Raw genomic sequence first — 22,569 nt, forward strand, 5'->3', positions numbered from 1 at the left:
CGAGGGACTCCAAAGCCAAGATTTTCTACCTCCACTCTTTTGGGTTGGTTTGGGGACCACACACAGCCATGCTCAAGGATTACTCCCAGCTCAGTGCTCAGAGTTTGCTCCTGGCATTGTGAACCAGGAAGTGCCAGGGTTTCACATCCTGCATGACAGCAAGCACTCCGCTCTTTGGGCCATCTCCTCAACCCTTTATGCCCCCTCTGTTTGTGATCTCACAGCACCACCACACCGGAGAAGCCCACTTGCTGGGACCAAGTGCCAGGTCCCTTGAAGACCAATGTGGGGTCTCCAGGGAGCCCCAACTCGAATTGGGACTCACCCCAACTCACACCAGGAAGGAGAGAGATAAGACCCAGGACTTTCAGCCCATGTTCCTTCCAATCCCTAACAAGGTGTGGGAAGACGGGAGCAGGGGAGACCCGGTCCCCCCCTCACCCCATTCACACGTGAACCTCTCTCCCTTGCCGCTTCCCAAGGCTTTAGGAAAATCCTGCTTTAATTTGGAAAGAAATCCTGGGATGAAGAAGTTTGGACACCATACCCCTAGACGTTGGTGGCTGTCACTTACGCGGCCTCTATTCCAGGTCATGCCTTTTGCACGGTGCTGCCTCACTTCTCAGCGGCAAAGCCACAAGATAAGCACCGAAGCTCACCCCGCACAGAAAATGAAACCGAGGTTCAAAGAAGCTCAGGACTCTGGCTCAAGGTCACTCAAATTGACTCTGATCAGGCTTTTGGGCTCTGGCCCTGAACTTCTTCTTGAAGGCAGTTTGTCAATACTATGATACTGTTCTCGGGGAGGGATGGTGGGCGGGGGGGGGGGGCAATCTCTGGGAGCAAGAATAAAAAAGAATGCAGCAAGGTGAACCCAGCAGCCGTGCATCTCTATAGGTGGTGCATCCCTACAGCTGGGGAGGGATGGTCACCCTCTTTGAACTAGTGGTCCTCTTGTTCCCAGAGAATTATCTAGACCCCGGGAGGCCTCTCTGCAATGCAGAGCTGAGAAGAAGCGCTCCCCAGCCGAGACCACCTGCCCGGGAAACTTTGCCAGTCTGTCGGGAGCATCCCTGGTAAATGTAATTTGAAAATCTTTCTCCTAACCACGCTCACTCCCCGTCAAAGAATAGGAATCTCATGCATATTTCATCTTGTTTCTTTTTAATTAAAAGCTATTATATATTTATTTCCCAGCTACAGTAGAAGGAGGGTCTGTGAATATTGGTTCAATAAACACGGGTACACCCTTTCTGTGTTCCCACTCTGGTCAGGGCACTGGTCCGTTCGAAAGGGTATTATCTTAATTTCTCCCCTCCAGGGGGTTACAGTGCCGTTCATGTGAGGCAGGGGAGACCAGATGACTGAATAAGTAAGTCTAATGAGAGGTGGCAGTTGCTGAGATTAAAAACATATTCATTGTGTGTGTGGGGAAGACATATTCATTGTGAGGGGGTGAGGGAGACGGGGGGGGGGGAGGTTATTCTAAACAGCTCCTCCTCAGTCCAAATCAGAATTTGTTGAGGTTCTTGTAAAAATAACAACAACAAAAAAAAAACCCTGAATTTGTGGTCAACAATTATCTGGAAGATTCACTTTAAAAATCTAGATATATGGGGGCTGGAGAGATAGTACAGCGGAGAGGGCACCAGTCTTACTCGCAGCCAACTCTGGTTCGATCCCCGGCATCCCATATGGTCCCCCAAGCATGCCAGGAGTAATTCCTGAGTGCAGAGTAAGGAGTAACCCCTGTGCATTGTCACATGCCCATTCCCCCCCCACAAAAAAAAAAAAAAACCCAAACTATATTTAGTTTTCTGTGGGGAGAAAATTATTTTTAAATCTAGATCTAGATTTTAGGGGGAAAAAATAAGAAATTACCAGGTTCTAAGTCTAGATTTTAGGAAAAAGAAAAAAGAGAGAGAGAAACTACCAGATTGTGGATTTCCTGACAATAGTCATCCCCTGGGGCTGAGAAATGGCGGCCCTGACCTGGAAGAACTCGATTCTCTACGTTGACTCAGTTCCCACCACTCCCTCTGGCCCCTCTCCAGGCCAGTTGGAACCATTCATGTTGCCTCTCTCTGGCCTCTGCTGAGTGATGCGCATGATACCTTCTGAGGAGGTAAGGACCACTGCTGGTCTTTCCTTGTTGTCTCTGGGCTTCCCTGGACGCTACATCCTGGTCCCCTAACCCTAGTGTTTCTGTTTTGTTTTTTTTTTTTTTTCTTTTTGGGTCACACCTGGCGATGCACAGGGGTCACTCCTACCTCTGCACTCAGGAATTACCCCTGGCGGTGCTCAGGGGACCATATGGGATGCCTGGAATCAAACCCGGGTCAGCCGAGTGCAAGGCAAATGCCCTACCCGCTGTGCTATCACTCCAGCCCCCTAACCCTAGTGTGTCTAACTCTGATCTCAGGGGGAATATATCTCTCTAGACCTCCAGTTTCCTCCTGTTTTATTATTGATGAATTCTGGTACAGATTTCACAAAAAGATGTTGACACGAGGAAGGGAAGGAGGAAGCAAAGGATGGAAGGAATGGAAGAACTGCCAGAGATGAGGCGTTTCTCAGACTTGTGAGAAACAGTCTGGACCTTCTAAACATTTTAATAAAACACAATATGTACATATAAGATATTTTGATAACAGCTGTTTCCGATTCTTGCAAAAGGAATCCTATGGAGTTCTAGAATTCTACTTTAAAAACCCGTATTATCAAAGAAGTTTAGGAAATGGAGTTCAATTCTTTTTGTGGGTTTGGTTTGTTTTTTAGGCCGCACCTTGGGTGGTCAGGACTTACTCCTGGCTCTATGCTCAGGGGTCACTCCTGGTTGAACTCAGGGAATCAGGGATTGAACCCAGGTCAGCAGCATACAAGGCAAGCACCCTACCTGTTATACTAACTCTTCAGTTAATTTCTTCATTTCTTTTTTTAAATTGCAGGACTTTTCAGAGCCTTTACTCAGCCTTGAAATGTAGTGTTCATTCTTGAGAGAGGAAGACTCTATGTGCTGAACCCGTTCCGTGGTTGACCATGGAACCTTTGTTTCACAGGGTGCTGTGATAGACAAGTCTTCTGTGACATGTATTTTGAGAAATGTTGAGTTGATTTGATGCCTGAGGACACTCAGATCATTATGGAAAGTGACATGTTTGTTGCTGCATAAAGTGACAGTGTCAGAGAGTATTGATGTTGGTCCTAAATTATAGTCCAATGCCCTTTGTCTATAGTCCCGGCCTTTTCTCAGAGACCCTTCCCTGATCATTCCCATTTCTCCCCACCCCGTCGGCACATCTGGAAGTCTCAAATTGGCTTCCACGATGACCCACTTCCTCCATACTCTCATCAGTCTAGCATAAAGCAGCTCATGGCGATTCTCTAGAAAACAGTTTCAATGAGGTCAGATCTCCTGTCCTGTCTCTCTCCAATGCTTAACACGTGTGTCTAAGAGATACTGTCTCTAGCTTTTTCTCTATAGGATATATGTATATGCATAGCATTATTATGCTGCATATATTAGATCCTATATAGAGCTAATCGACGGATAAAAACATCTAAGATAAATTCTGATGTAAGGGGGAAAAAGAAGAACTGATATATGTAATAGCATTAGGACAGCAGATTGGAAAAATAGGTGATGGATGGATGGGTGGGTGCAGGGATGGTAGGTGAATGGAGGGCTATAACATGATCGATCCAGAGACAGCACAGAGAATAAATCTCTTCATGCTAGCCCTTGCACATCCTTAGATGCAGCTGGAGTCTTTTTCCTGGATCACCCAAATACTTCAAGAGGTGAGTGAGAAGCCACCTTTGGCCCCCGCTGCCTGACAGGCTGCCTGTTCTCCTCTCGTCTCCAGTCTCCGAGGCTGTGCGCCCCTCCGAGTCAGTTACCCTCCCGGGTGCTTGCACGAATGGGGAGATCCTCCCCCACGCACACCACGTTCGTTCCACAGAGCGTTTCCCCTGCGTTTGCCTTTGATTTGCCTCTACCGCCGCCCAGCCTCGCCCGTGTTGATGCTTTGATACAAGTCTTTCGTCTCCGTGGTTTCCGTTTTGCTGGGCCTGTGGGGAGCCTGTGGGGAGACAGGTCCGGCTGGAAATTGAACAGAACGTTCCAGCTCATGTGACCTGAATTCCAGAGCAGCGCTGGTGAGGCTCCCGGTTTGGCAACGGGCGGCTGAGGGCTGAGGGACTGCATTGGAGAAGGGGGGCAGGGGGACCATCCCCATGTTCCAAATGGGGACCCACCCACCCCCGCAAGGAGCCACGGGGTAGGAAACGTCCCCAGTGTACGTCTCTCCCTTGGGGTGGATCGTGGGGGGCAGTGCCTTAGATCACTGCAACGCAGGGGATCCCACCAGCCTCTCCGAGCAGCTGCTTGAACCCAAGCCGTGGGTAGCGTCAGCTTTCCTCCTGTCTGTTGGAAAGCAAGAGACGCAGCATCTCTGGGATTCGGTCTTCCCCTCTACAGCCTGGGAGTCACAGAGAGAGAGATTTGGGGGTTAAAGAGGCCCCTATAAATGTGCCTGTCACCTACATTACGAGGGGTCTGTGTTGGGGTTGACCCGTGAAGCTGGGTCTCCTGAATTTTTCCTACCAAAGCCCCTGGCCCTGATGGTGAAGGGAGTAGCCACAGGCAGCAAAGACAGGGAGCAGCGGTCCCCACCCATGCACCCTGTTTGTTCCCCCACCATGCCCCACACCAACGTCTCTGCAATCTCCTTAAGGGTCATTCTGTCAGCCATGCTGTCCTTTAGTCATTCAACAAACATCGACATCCGGTCCTCATGGAATATCAGCGAATGGGGAAGTGTTGGGTTTCAGCTGCTTGAGGAGGGATCTTATAGAGGGGGGGGGGGTGGGGGCAGGCAGGAGAAGGGACTCAGGTAGGATCCCCCAGGCAGGAAGGCACAGAAATTCATGAAGCGGTGATTTGGGGTTGGCCAGGTGAGGTGAGAGGAAATCAGGAGAGAGGGAGGAAGGGGTGCATGCCCGGTGCATCCAGGGGAACCCCACCTACTGGAACCGAGGGTGAGAGGCCAGATAGCTAGGCGAGGCCTAGAGGGGGGCCTCCTCCCTCAGACTCAGCTTCTATCCTGAAGACCCCTGTTTCTCCACAGTCAATGGGGAGGGGGGTGGCGCCAATTTGGAATTCCCGGAGCCCAACGTTTCCTGGCATTCTAGGTTGAATAACCTCCAGAGCCTGGGACGGCCTCCACCCTCTGTCTGGCTTGTGGAGCAGAGACCACCGGAAAGGGTGGCCTCGCCAAACCGGTCAGTGCATCAAAGCACCGCGAAGGGGAAAGAAGTCGTTTGTGCAGTTCCAGGGTTTGGTCCAGGCTCCTGCCCCGAGCTGGGCCGTGTGCTGTTAGTCAGGGCACCGAGTGATGGGAGAGAAAGCAACGTTCAGAAGGTGGAGCCAGAGCCCTGGGGTGTGGGGAGGAAAGGCACTGACCCCCAAGTCCCTCCGATCCCCCTTCTTCTGTCCACACAGCTTCTTCACAGGAAGGCTCTCCTGCTGCCCCCATTGTGCAGAAAGGAAAAGAGAGACTCGGAGAAGCAAAGCAACCGGCTCCGTAGCCATGCACCCAGCTGTGTTTGGTGCCCTGGGAGCTGAGGTCATCGCGGTTTGTTTTTCCTCCGCAAAGAGCAGAGAGAATAGCAAATTTTCTCAGCCACCAGCCAACTCTATTCTGAAGAGCAGAAACCACCATGGGGGTAACATGAGACTGGACTCAACCCTGCTTGGCCCACCGGGCCTAGTTAGCCGCCGTTCCCTGCTAACTGCTTCCCCTAAGCCTAGTTCCCCTCAGTCTGTGCACCCCAACACACACACACACACACACACACACACACACACACACACCACCCATCCCTACAACCCAGCACTAACTGTGGGTGACGCCCGTATTCGAATTTCAACTTTGTACCAATTCTTGGGTTTTGCATCTTATTCCTCCCCCGTCTGAGACGGGGAAACAGGAGCTCCTTCCTGGTGGTCTATGCATTGCCCCCACCTGCACTCTGGACGAAAAAAGCTCCTATGCATTGTGCCCTGGAAGGGCAAAAACACACGTGTGTGTGTATGTGTGTGTGCGTGCGTGTGCGCGCGCACATGCGTGTGTGTGTGTGTGTGTGTGTGTGTGTGTGTGTGTGTGTGTGGCTGTGGGGAACGGCGGGTCTCACATTTTCCTCCTGCAACTCACATGGGTTTTCACATTTCCCTCTGCCACGGAACAAAATCTGGAGGTATGTTTGCAAAGGTCGTGGAATTTAAATAAAGTGCACCGTGCTTCCTGGGCGCCCGCAGAAAGCAGGGGCGGAGGGGGAGACAGCATTACTTTGCATTCATTACCCCGTAGGCTCTTGTGCTGGGGAGGGCCGGTCAGCGGCCTGGCCTGAGACCAGACCGGTGGGGGCAGGAGAGGTGGGGACCACTTCCTGGGGACAGAGCAGCAGGTCACGCCTTCCTCCTGGACAGGGGCGGAGCAGCGGAGGTGAGCATCCACCTGCCTCCTCGCAGGCCCTCCCACCTGCTGTCCCAGGAAATCCGGTTTCTACCTGGCTGTGACCCTAGCCAGAGTATCACAGAGCACAGCCAGCCTTTGACTCGATGGCGGGAATCAGGCCACAGCTCAGAAACGTGGCTTTGGGTGTCTGCCACTCTGTCACGCTGCCGCTCTTGTGGTTCTAGGAAAATTGCCTTTTCCTCCAACCAGGTTGGTGTTTAACTAGGGCAGAGGTTACAAGTAACTGGTGAGCCTCTTGGAGACCAAGACTGGTGGGGGATATGGGTGCAGGGGGTTGGGGGCACTTCTGGGGCTGGCGGTGAAGGGGACCCTACAGTGTCAGGGGTCAACCCTGGTACGCCCTCGTGCCAAACATGTGTTCCAGTCCTTGGAGCCATCTCCCAGCCCCCAAACATTTATTTTTTAATCTCCAATAAGTTTTTTTTTAATTTCATGTTTAGTTGGGATCATTTCATTTAAAAGTCACTCACTGCATCCCATTTCAATCTATTCCAATGTGTAAGGTTTCATATTTCAATTAATACGGTATTGAATCATCAGTCTGCATTAATTTTTTTAATTTGGCATGTTTTTCTTTAGCGATTCATTGCAATCATTAAACTAATTAGGATTCCCCCCCCCACATCCCAGTGCTCCCCGGAGCTGCCAACCGCCTGGCCCCTGGAATTACTTGATTTCAATCCTGGAAGCCTGGAGGGCCGGCTCAGAGCTGGGCGCCGAGGCGGTGAGCCACAGAGTAGGGAAAATTCCGAAGAAGGAGGAGGCAACGCTCCCATCTGTCAAAGGGCTTTCTAGAGGGGTGGTAAGAAGCCCGCCAGCGGAGGGGCCGAGCCACGTGTCCATGGAGACGTGGGTCTCCTCACTCTGACCTGGGGTGACGGGTCTAATCAAGAGAACCCTGGGGTGTCGGCTCAACACCGGGTCACGAATCCAATTTCAGCTCCATTTTCCTGGGCCCCGTGATGGAGCTGCTCGGAAGGCTGGGACAAAGAGTCCAAGGAAGTCGGCCCTTCCATGGCGTCACTGCTGTCACTTCTCACACAGGCAAACCTCTGCCTCCTCTGTTCCTCTGCTCCCAGACCAGGTAGAGGTTGCTCTGGCCGCAGACTGTCAGGAATCACAGAGACACCATCCCGGGGCCGGGATCAGCCTCACTTCTCTCTCTGCCTTCAGGATCCACACAGCTGGGATGGGGGGAGGGGGGAGGGGGGTGACACACGGGCCCTGGCAGGCGTGAGCACCCGTGGAGGACATCCTTGTGCTAGTTGCAGTGGGCCAGGACTGGTGCTAGCGGTGGTGGGGGGCCTTGATCCTGGCAGATTGCAATGGACCCATTTCCCGCCCCCTCCGGCTCCCCGCCACCAGAGGTGCTGGCTTGTTAAGTCATCCCATTTCCGGTTTCTGGTGAATTCCAAGCCCCCAGGAAAGAGATGGAGTTGGGGGAGAATCCACCTCCTGCCCAGCACCAGGAGATAGGAAGCAGTTACCAAGCTGCTGGCCCAGGGACCTAGGAAGGAGCAGAAGGAGGCTTCTGGCTGGACTGGATGGAGTTGGTATCCTCCCATTGGCTGACTCCAACCGCCAGGTGGAAGCTTAGCCCGAAAGCAAGATGGATGGATGGGTGGGTGGGGGGCAAAGGGGGACAGTCCTGATGAGCTGTTTCCTTTCTGCACCCATCTCCAGACAAAGAGCTAAGAAGAAAAAAAAGGGAAACAAACCCTGAGTCATGAGCAAGAGAACGGAGCACTGAGCAGGGGGGTGGGTGGGGAGGAAGGGGAGGGACCGTGGGCTAATGGTGGAGGGACGCGTGTATTAGGTCTGAGACTCTAACAGCCAATCCAGTGCTAGCGCAAGAGAGGACATCTCAATCAAAATGAATTTTAAGAAAGAGGAAGGAGGCGCCCCACCCTGGGGGAGGATGGAAATGGAAACCTCCCCCCCCCCAACACACACACACACACACACACCACACACACACACACACACACACAGGCACATACAAGCACGTGCATGCACGTACACTGTTCCCCAGAGAGCCGACCAACAGTGCGTACAGTGGAAGTGATGGAGACAGGACTTCTGGGAAGGGGTGGGGGGTAAAAAAAATAAAATAAAACACTATCCCAAGAGCTCCCCTCAGCTCTACATTCTCCTCGTTGATCCGGGCGGCTTTGCTTTCCGTTTTTTTTTTTTATTACCATTATTATATTATCATTATCATTCGTCTCCCCATTGAGTTTCATGGCCTGTGAGAAGGGGGTTTCCTCAGGAATAGAGCGAGACATAAATTCTCCCGATGGTTTTCCTCCCGCAGCCTGAAAACACAAAGTATCTTGGCCAGGCTGGCTCCTCGCAGTTCAGAGGACAGCGGGACTAGGCAACAAATGCAGGAGTGGGCTTGGACCCCCGCGGTAAAAACGGGGGCTACATTGTGTGCGTGCGTGCGCGCGCACGTGCGTGCGTGCATGCGTGCGTGTGTGCGTGCATGCATGTTTGCGTGTGTGCATGCGTGTGCGTGCGTGCGTGCGTGCGTGCGTGTGTGTGTGTGTGTGTGTGTGTGTGTGTGTGTGTGTGTGTGTGTGTGTGGCTTATCTCTCCCCTTTCCAAAGCCTCTTCTGAATCGTGATCTCATTCAAGTCTCCTACGAGCCCCGGGGGAGGGAGCAAGGGGGGAATGATTGGTCCTGTCTTATGGGGGAAATTATTGGGGAGCAGAGAGGCTGAGTCAGTTTGCTCGGGCCCACCCCTCACCACCAGCTTCCGCCTGGCCCTGAGGGTCCCTGCCCCGGGGCCTGTCCACCGCATCCCTGCAGCAGGTGGTGTGGGGCTCTGTCATTGTCCTGTGTCCCACGAGGCATGCAGAGAGGCCCCCCAGGTGGAAGAAGCAGGAAGGGGGTCTCACACCGGTGATAAGATCCCAGGGAGTGGATGGGAGGGTGCAGAGGGACACTCCCAACAGGGAGAAGGGGGGGCCCTGGGCCAGGCCTGGGAGCTGTGACCTCCACATCTCCCCACAGCTTCCCCCCTCTCTTTATTCCTCTGGGGGTGCAGTGGTACCCCAAACCCCTCCCACTCTCTCCCTTCTCCTGGGTCTCACTCTCTCTGCCTCTATCTCCTTCTCTGCCTCTCTCTGCCTCTCTGTCGCATCTCCTCTCTGTCTCTCCCCCTTTCTCCTCTCTTTCTCAAGCTCTCTCTCTCCCCCTTCATTCCTCCCTCCCTCCCTCCCTCCCTCCCTCCCTCCCTCTCTCCCTCTCTCCCTCCCTGTCATCCTCCTTTTCTATCCCACTCTCCCGTCTGCAGTCCTCTCACCCTCTCGGTCCCTCCCTCCCTCTCCCTTCTCTTTCTCTCTTTCCCTCTCCCTCACTCTCTCTCTCTGCTATCCCTTCCCCCCTCTCAGACTCTCTGCTAGCCCTCCCCCCTCTCAGACTCTCTCCGAGGCCCTTTCCTTCCCTCTCTCCCCCTCTCTCTCCTATTATCTGATAGATTTTCCCGTTTCCCCCCAGTGATAATATCGAGGAGAGGAAGGCAGTTCTCTGCTAAGTGGAAGCTCTTGATCTGGAAGGTGTTAAATTTTCCACTCCCTTATTCAATTTCAAGGTAAGTTTCCTGTCTCTTTGTTCCTTCCATTTGATACCATAATTGGGGCATTTTCCTGATTCCTTAATTCAGCAGCTCTGTTCGGGCACCGTTTCTCCCATTGTCCTTCCAGGCCTCCTTCCTCTCCTCCCCCCATCCCCTCCCCCCCCCCCCCCCCGCACCCAGTCCCTCCCTAGCCCCCCTCATCCCAGCTCTCCCCGCATTCCTTCCACACCTGGCTCTAATATCATCCATTCAGTGCCAATCACAAAATCAATCAGGATTTTAAAAACCCTTATCCTTACCATTGATATTCTTGGTGATATTATTTTTCTGCTAATGATTTGAGATACCTTCGGATCATTTTTTTAAGCCCTTCGCAACAAGACTACTGCTATCCTCCAGAAAATTGTCAGCACGCCCCACTCCCCACCCCACCCACCCCTGCCCCGTAGGGGTGGGGGCAGAGAAATAAGGGGTGGAGTGGAGACAGGATGATTACAGAAAACCCGCGTTCCAGGCCTTTGTTCCTCGGTTTCCCATCAAATATCAGCAACTTGTCTCAAGGTGCAGAAGAGGAAAAATGAGCTCTCAGAGCAAATGTGCAGAAATTCTCATCAGACAGCCCCCAGCTCCTGCTCCGTCCTGCCAGGCCAGGGGACCCAGTGCTCAGCACCCAGACAGATGCAGTTTCAAACCCCGGCAAAACCTTATGAGCTAATGCCCTCGACTCCAGGCCTCACCTCTCCAAACCTTGACTTTCTTTTCCTCTCTCTGTGGGCTGGAGCGATAGCACAGCAAGTAGGGCGTTTGCCTTGCACGCAGCCGACCCGGGTTCGATTCCTCCGCCCCTCTTGGAGAGACTGGAGAGCCCGGCAAGCTACCGAGAGTATCCTGCCCGCACGGCAGAGCCTGGCAAGCTCCCCGTGGCATATTCAATATGCCAAAAACAGTAACAACAAGTCTCACCGTGGAGACGTTACTGGTGCCCGCTTGAGCAAATCGATGAACAATGGGATGACAGTGCTACAGTGGGTTGGTGACAGGTAGCACTATCAGGCACTGATTCTCCCACCAGCCCTGCTAAGCCACCCTCAGAAGCGATCCCCACGCCACCTCCCCTACTGCTCTCTCCGCATCCATGTGATGCTGAGATCCTGCACCCACCGTACGCAAAAAATGATCCGAGGGGCTGGAGCGATAGCACAGTGGGGAGGGCGTTTGCCTTGCACGAGGCCGACCCGGGTTCGAATCCCAGCATCCCATAGGGTCCCCTGAGCACCGCCAGGAGTAATTCCTGAGTGCATGAGCCAGGAATAACCCCTGTGCATCGCCGGGTGTGACCCAAAACCCAAAAAAAAAAAAATGATCCGATCTGAGAGGGGTGATACGACTTGCCCAAGACCACACGACCACCACATGCTCCAACGGATTCTCCTGCCTTCGCTCTGAACCATGTGTGGAAATGTCAGGCTGCCATTCCTGGTGCCTGGTTATGATTTAAAAAAAAAAAAAAAGAATTTTTTTTTTTTTTAGCTTCTGTTTCTTCTGCAAAGGACACTCTTAGGCTGAGGATCAGCCTCGCTGTCTGTGGCATAACTCGCTGTGTGTCCTCTCCAGAGGCCTGGAGAATAAAAGGCTGCTTTAATTAGGAGAATGGTGCTCTTTGGGGCCAAAGTAAAGAGACAATAAAGCAACTCCCAAAGCGGACAAGCATGTGGACGTGGGCCAAGCACTTCGTCCTGACACTGGGGAGATTAATGGGCCATAAAGTAATACTGCAGCCATTAGGCCCGGCCCGAGGCTCCTGGAAGGCAGTCAGCCCACAGTGGTTTTCAAATTGCTGATTGCAGGGGTGTCAAACCTGACCCCCGCATCATCGAGTGCACTCGCTCGGCTGTGAAGAAGCCTGGTCCAACCCAGATTGTCAAGCCCTATTGCAGAATGGGATCTGGCTGAACCCTGCATCCCAGTGTCCAAGAGGACCCCTGTCCCAGCCTCCCTGCGGGTCCCAGCCTTCCTTCCTGTTCCCACACCTCCATCCTGCTCTTTCCACAGCCAGAACCTCGCCACTGGTCTCTGTCTTATTCTCAAACCTATTGCTCTCACATGGTTTACAGTCTTAAAAGTGATTTAAGACAGCCCCCCTCCCCCAAAAAAAGACTTTTGTCTATGTGGGTTATCTAAATAAAAAACGTAATATTAGAGGGCTGGAATGATAATAGAGCAGGCAGGGCGCTTGCATTGCAAGTGGCCAGCCCGGGTTCAATTCCCGACACCACATATCATGCCCCTTACACTGTCAGGATTAATTCTTGAGTGCAAAGCCAGGAGTCACCCCTGAGCATCACCCCAAGTGTGGCAAAAAAAAAGAACTGTAATATTAGAAACTAAACCAGAAACTTTAAAAAAATACATATCCACTCTGGGAATTGGACTAGTGGGTTGAGGTTGGCCTGAAGGAGATCCAGGTTCCATCCCTTGCACTGCAGAGTTGCACTGAGCACTGTTCATAGTGACTCTTGGGCACAGCTGGGAGTAGTCCCTGAGCACTGCCAAGTCAGTCCAGCCCACCTGTCTTAGCTTCCGAGAGCAGCAATAAACCCATGGCATATTTAATATATTACACATACCAGGGAATGCAGTTACAACATTGTTGTGCACAACCAAAAGAAATTCCGAGAACAGTAGCATTAATGATGAGAGGGATGACGAAGGTATGACATAGTGATGGTAGTGCTGATGGTACTAGTGATGGTGGTGATGGTGGTGCTGATGGTACTAGTGAGGATGGTGATGGTGCTGCTGATGGTACTAGTGAGGATGGTGATGGTGGTGCTGATGGTACTAGTGAGGATGGTGATGCTGCTGATGGTACTAGTGGTGATGGTGATAGTGGTACTGGTGATACTAGTGATGATGGTGATGCTGCTGCTGCTGGTACTAGTGATGATGGTGATGGTGGTGCTGATGGTACTAGTAATGGTGATGCTGCTGCTGATGGTACTAGTGAGGATGGTGATGGCGGTGCTGCTGGTACTAGTGATGATGGTGATGGTGGTGCTGATGGTACTAGTGATGATGGTGATGGTGGTGCTGATGGTACTAGTAATGGTGATGCTGCTGCTGCTGGTACTAGTGAGGATGGTGATGGTGGCGCTGATGGTACTAGTGAGGATGGTGATGGTGGCGCTGATGGTACTAGTAATGGTGATGCTGCTGCTGATGGTACTAGTGAGGATGGTGATGGTGGTGCTGATGGTACTAGTGAGGTTGGTGATGCTACTGCTGATGGTACTAGTGAGGATGGTGATGGTGGTGCTGGTGGTACTAGTGATGGTGGTGATGATAGTGCTGGTGGTACTAGTAATGGTGATGTGCTGCTGCTGGTACTAGTGATGATGGTGATGCTGCTGCTGATGAGACTAATAGTCATGATGATAGTGATGTTGGTCATGATAATAATAGTGATTGTGATGGTGATGGAGATAGTGACGGGCATGAGAATAGTAATGACGACAGGGGTGATGACAGTGATGTTGGTGATGATAATACCATCATGATGGTGGTGACGATGATGAAGATGATGATAAAGGATGTGGCCTATTCTCCATCATATTGAATCTCTAATACTTCCAGGAGACCATTATCTCTTCCCCGGTAGGTACAGGGGTTCAGCAGCTTGCCCAAGGGGTTCAGACCCTGGGTTCAAACCCTGTCAGTAATTCTTGCCTTCTTGTCATCTGAGGGGTGCACAGTCCCTGTTCCAGATAAGCCGTCATGGGCAGAGCTCTATGTCAGTCAAGGTGGCAAATCTCTCGAGTTGCGGTTGGCAACTAAAAATACCCAGTGCATGCTAAATAGGCAAAGCGGGGTTTATTCAGCATCGTGTTTATTAAATATTTGATCTGGGAGAATTAAATGGCATCTTCTCTCTTGAGAACCCAAACTGACGGCCCAGAAATAAAGTGGATGGAAATAGCCCTGATTGTAATCGTTCCTGAAATGTGTACAGTTGGCAAAACCCTTTCGTAGATGTTTGTCTACTGTGTCCTCTGTTTACAGCCCCCCGGGCCTCTTCCCTCTCCCACTCCTGCCGCATTTGTCCCTGCAGACGCAAGCTCGCACCAGGCTGCAGCCACACGGGGCTGGACTTGGGCTGTCCCGCCTCCCCACCTGTCCAGAGGTCGCCTTCAGTCAGAATGATGCGGGTGGTGAATATTAATTAAGCCCCAGCCACAAGCCAGACACCCACAGCACGCTCTGCATGCGCCAAGCCGTGGCCCCCTCCTGGCTGTCCCCTAGAGTCTTGTCTTTGCACTGGCATCTTCCCCACTTTGCAGAGGAGGACACCACACAGAGAAGCCCCCCAATGGACCCGAGGACAAGCCCCCAGACACGGAGCCTGGATGCAGCAGCCTGACCCTCCCAGCTGTTCCCTGCCCTCTCTTCACCCTGCTCCCCACCTGTAAAGCTCAGGAGCATCCTGCCAGCCATGCTGCCTCTCTAACCATGCCCACTCCAGGATGTGCCCAGCGGGTGAGACCCAGACCTTCATCCTGTCCAATCTGGGCCTGAGGCAGGGCACTAGTGCTCACCTGTGTTTCTGGATCTTGCATGCAAGGATCCCTCTAACTATCAATCTCCTTCTCTTCTCTTCTCTTACCTAACTCCTCTTCCAACGTCAACACTTTCTAGACAGCATGGCCTCCAGGAAGCCTTCTTTGGTGTCTTGGACTGACCTGAGGCCTCCTCTGGACCCTTAGAGCACTCAACATACCTTATCATCATAGAATCCTCAACATGCCCAATCTTTACAGAGTTCTTAGCTCACCCAGTCTTTATAGAGCATGTAACGTACCAGATCATTATACTCTATACACCTGCTCAATTGCATACTGATCAATCAGTACTGATCATTATAGAGTGCTCAATATTCTTCATTATCATAGAGTACTTAACGTAGCCAGTATTTCTAGAGTGCTCAATTAACCAGAACATCGTGGAATACTCAGTATGCCAGATGGTCATCAAGTCCTCAATGTACTACACCATCACGGAACAGGCAACACACCAGTCATGGCCTCAGAGTGATTTCCTAAAGCCGAAGCCCGTTCACTGCACTTCTTCCACGACATGTCACCCAGGAGACCAGCAATCGGTCGTTACGACTGTCGCCGAATGAATAATGAAAAGAATGTTCTCTGTTTCCATTGCGATGGGTTCTGAATGACTCTGGAACATTTTCCAGAAAGCTCCCTCAATCTGCTCCCCGCATCAGAGCCAGGCAGTGCGGGCTGCAGTTCCGAGTCCTCCGATCCCTACTGTGTGAGAGAAGATGTGACCGAGAACTCGGTCTTCCGAGAACTCGGTCTTCTCTGCTCCACCTGCCCTAGCTACCCTCCTAGTCTCGACCAGAAACCCACTGGTCCAGCAGCTCAGAGACATCCACTGGCCCCGTGGGTAAAGAGCCTCAGTGCACTTGAACACGCTCTATGGAAGGGGACACTGGAGGACCCACAAGATACTGCCCCTTTCTCTCTCTCTCTTTGGGGGCAAATTATTTTCCTTCTTCCATGATAGGGGCTGCTGAGAGTTCTCTCCCATTGGATGAGTGTAACCAGAGAAATGATCCACAATATCCTTCCCGCCTGGGCCATATGAAGGCCACCATATTGTGGCTTCTCTTATCAAAGCTTGTGGAACACCTCACATCAGAGACCAGGGTGGGGTTTGTCTGTTGCACAAACATCCACGACTTCTGCCCATTGCTACCCACACATGCCTTTTCTGGAGACCTTTGGTGGTATATTTTTATCTAGGAGCCATGAAAGGCTTGGCAGACTGTATTTTCCAAAGAAGGCTATAGATAGTTACAAAGCCCCATATGCTCTCCTTATAATGTGACTGCCATGCCTTTTACTTTCAGATGGATCTATGCCCCTTCCTTTAAATCTTAGCAGGAGATGGCACTGCTTTAATCATCGGGTTTCAGTGCAAGTCAGACAATAGTACTTCTAAGCAGAGATTGCAAAAGAGATACAGACCTCTTGTAGGACACCACTCCGGTCCTCTCTCTTCTCCCTCTCCTTCCCCTTCCTCTCCTCCGCCTCTCTCCCTCGCTCTCTCCTGGCCCATTTTGAAGTGCAGACGTTGTGCAATGAGGAAGCCCGTGCCAGTCCACGCTGAGCTATCACACAGAGAGGAGCCAGGGAGAGCTGAGTTTGCAAGCCACGGTGCAGGACATGGGAAGAAATGAGACGGCGGGGCTAGCCACTAACTCAGTCTTCTAGTCTTCCAGCTGAGACCCCAGGCAGCACAGCACACAGACATGCCAGCCCTGCTGTGCCCGGGGCTCCACTCCTGCCCTGGAATCTGCGAGCATGGCACTATCTGCTTGACATCATTGAGTTCTGAGCTACCCTGGTCCGCAGCCACAGTCACTCGAGCCAGACTAGGGCAGGCAGAACTATGTGGAGGCCCAAAGACATTGTGGATGCCGGCCCCTGCCCATTGCTCTTTATACACTTTGAAATCAGAACCCGCCAATGGAACGGCCGGAGCAAAGTGGTCCGCTCTAAAGAGGATGCCGATGAATAGCTCCAGCTTAAGGAGGAGGAAACTGAGACCCAGACAGACAGTCCACGAAAGGGTGGAGCAGAGAATCACCCACATCCAGGTATGTCAAACACCAGCCACGTCCCAAGAATAGTAGAAATAAGTACCAGGAGGTTGACTCCATGGCTTGGAGGCTGGTCTCTCATTCTGGGCAACTCAGAGAAGGGAACACCAAGTAAAATGTGGTCAGAGGTCATGCGGGAGAGGGGTAACGAGTACCGAATGTAGACTAGAGACTGAACACAATGGCCGCTCAACACCTTGATTGCAAACCACAACACCTAATCAGAGAGAGAGAGAAAGAAAGGGAATACCCTGCCATAGTGGCAGTGTGGGGTGGGGGGAGACGGGACTGGGGAGGGTGGGAGAGATGCTGGGTTTACTGGTGGTGGAGAATGGGCACTGGTGAAGGGATGGGTTCTCAAACTTTGTATGGGGGAAACATGAGCACAAAAATGTATAAATCTGTAACTGTACCCTCACGGTGATTCACTAATTAAAAATTTAAAAAAAAATAAAAAAAAACACCAGCCATGTGACACACCTCATATGTATGTTCTCTCCCGGTGAGGCCCGGGATAATGATGAGGGCTTGCTGAAGACCCCTTCGTGGATGTGGGACTTCATCAATGTGGCTGAATCCGGGCCTCACCATTCTACGAGGTGGACTTGATTATTTCCATTTCACAGATGGTATGGATGAAAGTTGGAGAAGAAAGGAAAGGAACCTGTCCACGGCCAGATCATCCCGAGGAGAGAGCTGTGAGTCTGGAACCAGAGAAGCCCTCTCTGCTCTCGGATCTGGCTGCTGGGGATGGTCTGGTCACTGCCGGCTGCCCCTCCCCCCTCCCAAGTGCGTACAGGATAGCTTTGCTATATGGGGACACCAGGAGGCGGAAGGGGTGACTGTTACCCGCATGGTGTGAATTTTTCATTCACTACATCAGTTTTGCCAACCTGGAGTAGTGGTCCCTTGACCAGCAATTTTCACCTCAAATTTCTGTCCTTAATTTGGGGATTGAAATGAACTCTGGCAGGATCACATGACACAAGGGGTGTGTGTGTGTGTGTGTGTGTGTGTGTGTGTGTGTGTGTGTGTGTGTGTGAGCTCCGAAGACTCGGTTCAAGATCAGGTGGTTGGGCTGGAGGGACAGTTCAATGGAAGCGGCACATGCTTTGTACGCGGGAGGTCCAGGCTCCATCCCCAGTACTTCATGGGCCCCCGAGCACAGACCCAGGATGAGCTCTAGAGCATCACAAGAGTGCCCACCTCCTAATCTCCCCCTAATCTCCTAATCTCCCCCAAAAAGACTACTCAAGTACCAGGTCCCTGATTGTGAGTTAGTTTTCTTCTAACCCTGTAAGCACTTCCCCTCTTAAAGTGTCTTCAGTGATAACACTAAGGGCATCAGCGACCGAGAGCTCACCTCGGCATTGTGTGAAGTGCTCTGTCCGTTGGATTCGAGTGAAGTGCAGACGTTGCCCCGACCCCCTTTGCAGGGGAGCCAACAGGGACACTGAGAGGCAGTGATGCTGCATTGTGGCCTAGGTCTGCTGTGACCAAGTGCCACCAACGGGAGCCTTCCCAATATTGTCACACAGCTCTGGGGACCGGAAGCCCGGAGGTCGAGGTGGCAGGAAGGGGGTGATGCTGCATAATATAAAAAGAATATAAAGTAGCATTAACAGAGTGGTCCCACCTCTCCCTTAGCATTTTGTGGGGGTGCTGGCAGTCTTAGCCACTCCTTGGCTTGTAAAAGCATCCCACCCCCCCCCCCTTATCTCTGCCTTTCTCTTCTGGTGGCGTTCTTCCTGGGATGCGCCTGCACACAGGTTCCCAGTTTTGATCAGGGCTCTGGCCAGACGGAATGAGGAACTCCCTACTTCAGAGTGAGGGTCCCCTAACTAGTTACACTGTCGATTACACTAACTAATCACACTGTCCCGATCGTATTTCCTGATGAGGCCGAGTTTGAAACTGGCCAGTGTGAGAACGTCCGCCTGGGAATCGAGAAGGAGCATCATTCGACCCACCACCGTCAGTCCACGGTCGCACAGTGAGTGAGCGGCAGAGACAAGGCTCACACAGGCTCAGGGCCACACCGCTGAGTGTCGCAGAGAGGAAGAGGACGGAGCAGGCTCTGGGCGAAGGCTGGGCTTGCGAGCCGCATCGTGCTACCCCGGGAGCTCTCTCTGGCTCCCCAAGACCAGCCCTCCCCCTCCCACCGGTGACTCAGACGGAGCCTGAGAACATGGGGGGCAGGGGGGGTGGCGTCTCCAACAGCGCCACCCAGCCCCGGGGATGGTTCATTTGCCAGAGTAATTAAAAGCGTGATCAGTGCCATTAAACGCCGCCTCTCTCTCGCCTGCTCTCCTCCGTGTTCCCCCACGCACGGAGCTCTCTCCCCTCTCATCATCGCTCACATGTCAGGTCCCCCCCACCCCCCCGCCGCTCCGTTCCTCCGAGATGACAGGATTTGAGACAGTTTGTTTGAATGTCAGGATCTACCGCTCTGATAATTATATACACACACCTCATTTGCTGCGACTTCGCTCCTTGAAGAAGAGGCCAGGCTGACAGCTCTGACACGTCAGCAGCCGTGAGGGGGTGCATGCCCAGGGCACGGGAGCCACTCTCCTCACGCCAGCGGCAGTTCACGCAGAGCTAGCTGGTTTCCGGTGTGTCTGAGGAGGGGCGCTGCAGGCCTGGAGTCCAAGGTCTCGGTCTCTGGCAGCCCAGACCCTGGGGAGGAGGCCCCGCCCAGCCCACCCACGGCCTCTCCCATCACTTACAGCATTTCTTACCGGCCACGCGCCCAAAGTTAAGGATACACTGGGAGGGCCGTGCCGGGAGGTGCTCAGGGGCGCTTCCTGGCTCTGTGCTCAGTAGTGACCGCTGGGGGTGCTCAGGGGGTCATATGTGGTACTAGAGTCACAGCCACTGCAGCTGCAGATAAGGCAGGCAGGGAAGTGCCTGATCTCCTGTTCTATCCCCTGAGCTGATCTTCTTGCAATTAGAAGAGCTTGTTGATGAGCCGCACGAGGGCGTGAAGGATCGAGAGAATTTATTCAGCAACTACTACGTGCTGGGTACTATTAGATCATCCACATTGCCTAAATTTTAATAATAGGTCTCGGGTGACATTTTATTGCTTTTCTGGGTGATTGGCACTGTAGCACTGTCATCCTGTTCATCAGTTTGCTCGAGCGGGCATCAGTAACGTCTCCACTGTGAGACTTGTTACTGTTTTTGGCATATCTCGCATATCGAATACACCACGGGGAGCTTGCCAGGCTCTGCCATGCGGGCAGAATATGCTTGGTAGCTTGCCAGGCTCTCTGAGAGGGACGGAGGAATCGAACCCAGGTCGGCCATGTGCAAGGCAAATGCTCTACCCACTGTGCTATCGCTCCAGTCATTTGATTAAACCAAACAAAACAGCAGAGAAATAAACGTAATAAGGTCACTCAGCCCAACTGGGATTTCACGGCTATGAGGAGACCTCTTAATGCTACTTTATATTCTTTTTATGTTTTATTTTGAATTTTTGGTCCATCCCTGGTGGTACTCAGGACTTGCTTCTGGCTCTGTACACAGTTGTTACTCCTAGTGGTGCTCAGGGGTCACTCCTGGTGGTGTGTCCAGGGGAACAAATGTGGTGTCAGGGATCGAACCTGGATTGGCCACTTAATACTCCCGGGAACATTTTTCCTTCTTTCTTAAAAGCATCATCTGCCAAAAACGCACCCAAAGTTACAGGTGTCCTCCTGAATTTGGTTTACAATTCCAGGCCCCGAAAATAAAGACCCCGAAGCCTCTTCCTTTAGTATAGTATAATATAGTATAGTATAGTGTAATCCTAGAAAGCAGATTTTAATTAAGAAACTCCCACCGAACCTGTGTACACAATTTAAGCAGCACTGCTTTCTCCTTTCCTATATCTAGCTTGATTGATATACTGAATGGATTTGGAGAAAGAGGTCACATCTGGCAGTGCCCAGGACTTACTCCTTGGTTCTGTGCTCATGAATCACTTCTGGCGGGGCTTGGGAGACCATATGTTGTACTGTGGCTCAAACCCGGTCAGTTGTATGCAAGGCAAGTGCCCTACCCCCGTACTATCTCCTCATCCCTGAATGATTAGCTAATTTACAATTGCATCATCCGTCCATGAAATATTTGGGAGGGGCCCAATATATCTACAGGATCTCCTCTGGGGTCTCAAACTTGAGCATGTATCAGCATCCTTAGCAGGGCTTGCATAACCCGCTTGGCTGGGTGGTCTCTGAGTTTCGGATTCTGGCATGGGACCCCAAAGTTCCCATCTCTAAAGAAGAATATGGTGGTGGGGCTAGAGCGATAGCACAGCGGGGAGGGCTTTTGCCTTGCACGTAGCTGACCCAGGTTTGATTTCCAGCATCCCATATGGTCCCCCAAACACCGCCAGGAGTAATTCCTGAGTGCAAAGCCAGGAGTAACCCCTGAGCATTTCTGGGTGTGGCCCAAAAAGAGCAAAAAAGAAAAAAAAAGAATATAGTGGTTCTGATATTCAGGAGACAGTGTTGTGGTCTGAACACCCAAGTCAACCCAGATGCGGGGGGTCATATAATGCCTAGAACACAGTGAGTTCTCGATAACTTGCTAGCTAGTATTGCCAGCTTCGCCATCATCACCGTTATCACCACTGTCACCACCACCAGCACCATCCTCATCAACAATCTCACCACCACCACCACCATTGCATGATCCTGCAAACTAAGAACTTCCCAGCAAGAGATGAAGACCAAGTTTAATGTGGCAATGTGGTCTTACCCTGTGGCTAGACCATGCTGGGTGAGTTTACACTCTCTTCCCCATCGTGGTCGCCAAGGAAAGTCCAAAGGGACACCTCCCGTGCCACATGAGGGAGAGTGGAAGGCGCTGGGGACATTCATCATAGGGTTTTTCTGTAAAAAAAAAAATTTAGGGTCAAAGCGGGCTGGAGCGATAGCACAGTGGTTGGACTTTCACCTTTCACGTGGCCAACCCAAGTTCGATTCCTCCGCCCCTCTCGGAGAGCCCGGCAAGCTACCGAGAGTATAGCGCCCGCACGGCAGAGCCTGGCAAGCTCCCCGTGCGAATTGGATATGCCAAAAACAGTAACAATAAGTCTCTCAATGAGAGACGTTACTGGTGCCCGCTTGAACAAATCAATGAGCAACGGGATGACAGGGTCAAAGCCATACAACCCTGGGGGTTTTGATCAGCAGAATAGAATTTGAACCTGGGTATCTCCTCTTGCCGGCTATGTGAGCCCAGGAAAGCTTGTTCTCTCTGTTCCTCAGTTTCCTCCAGATCAATGATAGAAGAATCTACCTCCCCACTTTACTGGTACGTAGATTGAGGAAGGTCCTTACAGAAAGTGCTAGGCGGAATCCCAGGCACACAGTCAGCACCCAAAAACCCCAGGAGCAATCACCCACCTTCCCAGAGCATCCAGGACAGGAAACATTAAGACTCTTGACTTCCTGGCCCCAGAAACCAAGACTCAGTCGGGAGACACCAGCTGTGAGCTGTGGCTCAGTTTTAATTTCTTTGATTGCGTCTATATATCCTCCTCGGGGTACCTGCTGCCGAGGATAGAGATTTGAATTGTTACCTCCCAGAGCCAATAATACACTTCGCTCTCTGCAGACAAAGGTAAATATAATTAAAAAGTGATTATAATCTGGGACTACACGCATAAGCTTGGCTCGACCTAATTAGAGAGTGAGTGTGAGTTTCTGGGTGTCCAACCCTTCCTAGATGGAATTTACCGATGCCCTTGGGTGCAAGCAGGGAGCAGGGGGTGCCGTGT

At 51.9% G+C, this 22,569-nt stretch overlaps 2 long non-coding RNA genes across 2 annotated transcripts; one reads left to right on the plus strand and one right to left on the minus strand.

The window, feature by feature from the left end:
• Positions 1 to 7,165: 7,165 nt before the first annotated feature.
• On the minus strand, positions 7,166 to 22,335 carry LOC129406988 (uncharacterized). Its single transcript, XR_008631382.1, has 3 exons — positions 22,196 to 22,335; positions 18,160 to 18,383; positions 7,166 to 8,230 (listed from the first exon to the last, which is right to left on the minus strand). It is a non-coding gene; the product is annotated as an uncharacterized LOC129406988 (long non-coding RNA).
• On the plus strand, positions 16,340 to 18,966 carry LOC129406987 (uncharacterized). The gene is made up of 3 exons (XR_008631381.1): positions 16,340 to 16,793; positions 17,423 to 17,585; positions 18,698 to 18,966. It is a non-coding gene; the product is annotated as an uncharacterized LOC129406987 (long non-coding RNA).
• Positions 22,336 to 22,569: the final 234 nt, after the last annotated feature.

This window comes from Sorex araneus, chromosome 9 (assembly GCF_027595985.1).
Source record: "Sorex araneus isolate mSorAra2 chromosome 9, mSorAra2.pri, whole genome shotgun sequence".
In the NCBI taxonomy this organism is placed as follows: Eukaryota; Metazoa; Chordata; class Mammalia; order Eulipotyphla; family Soricidae; genus Sorex; species Sorex araneus.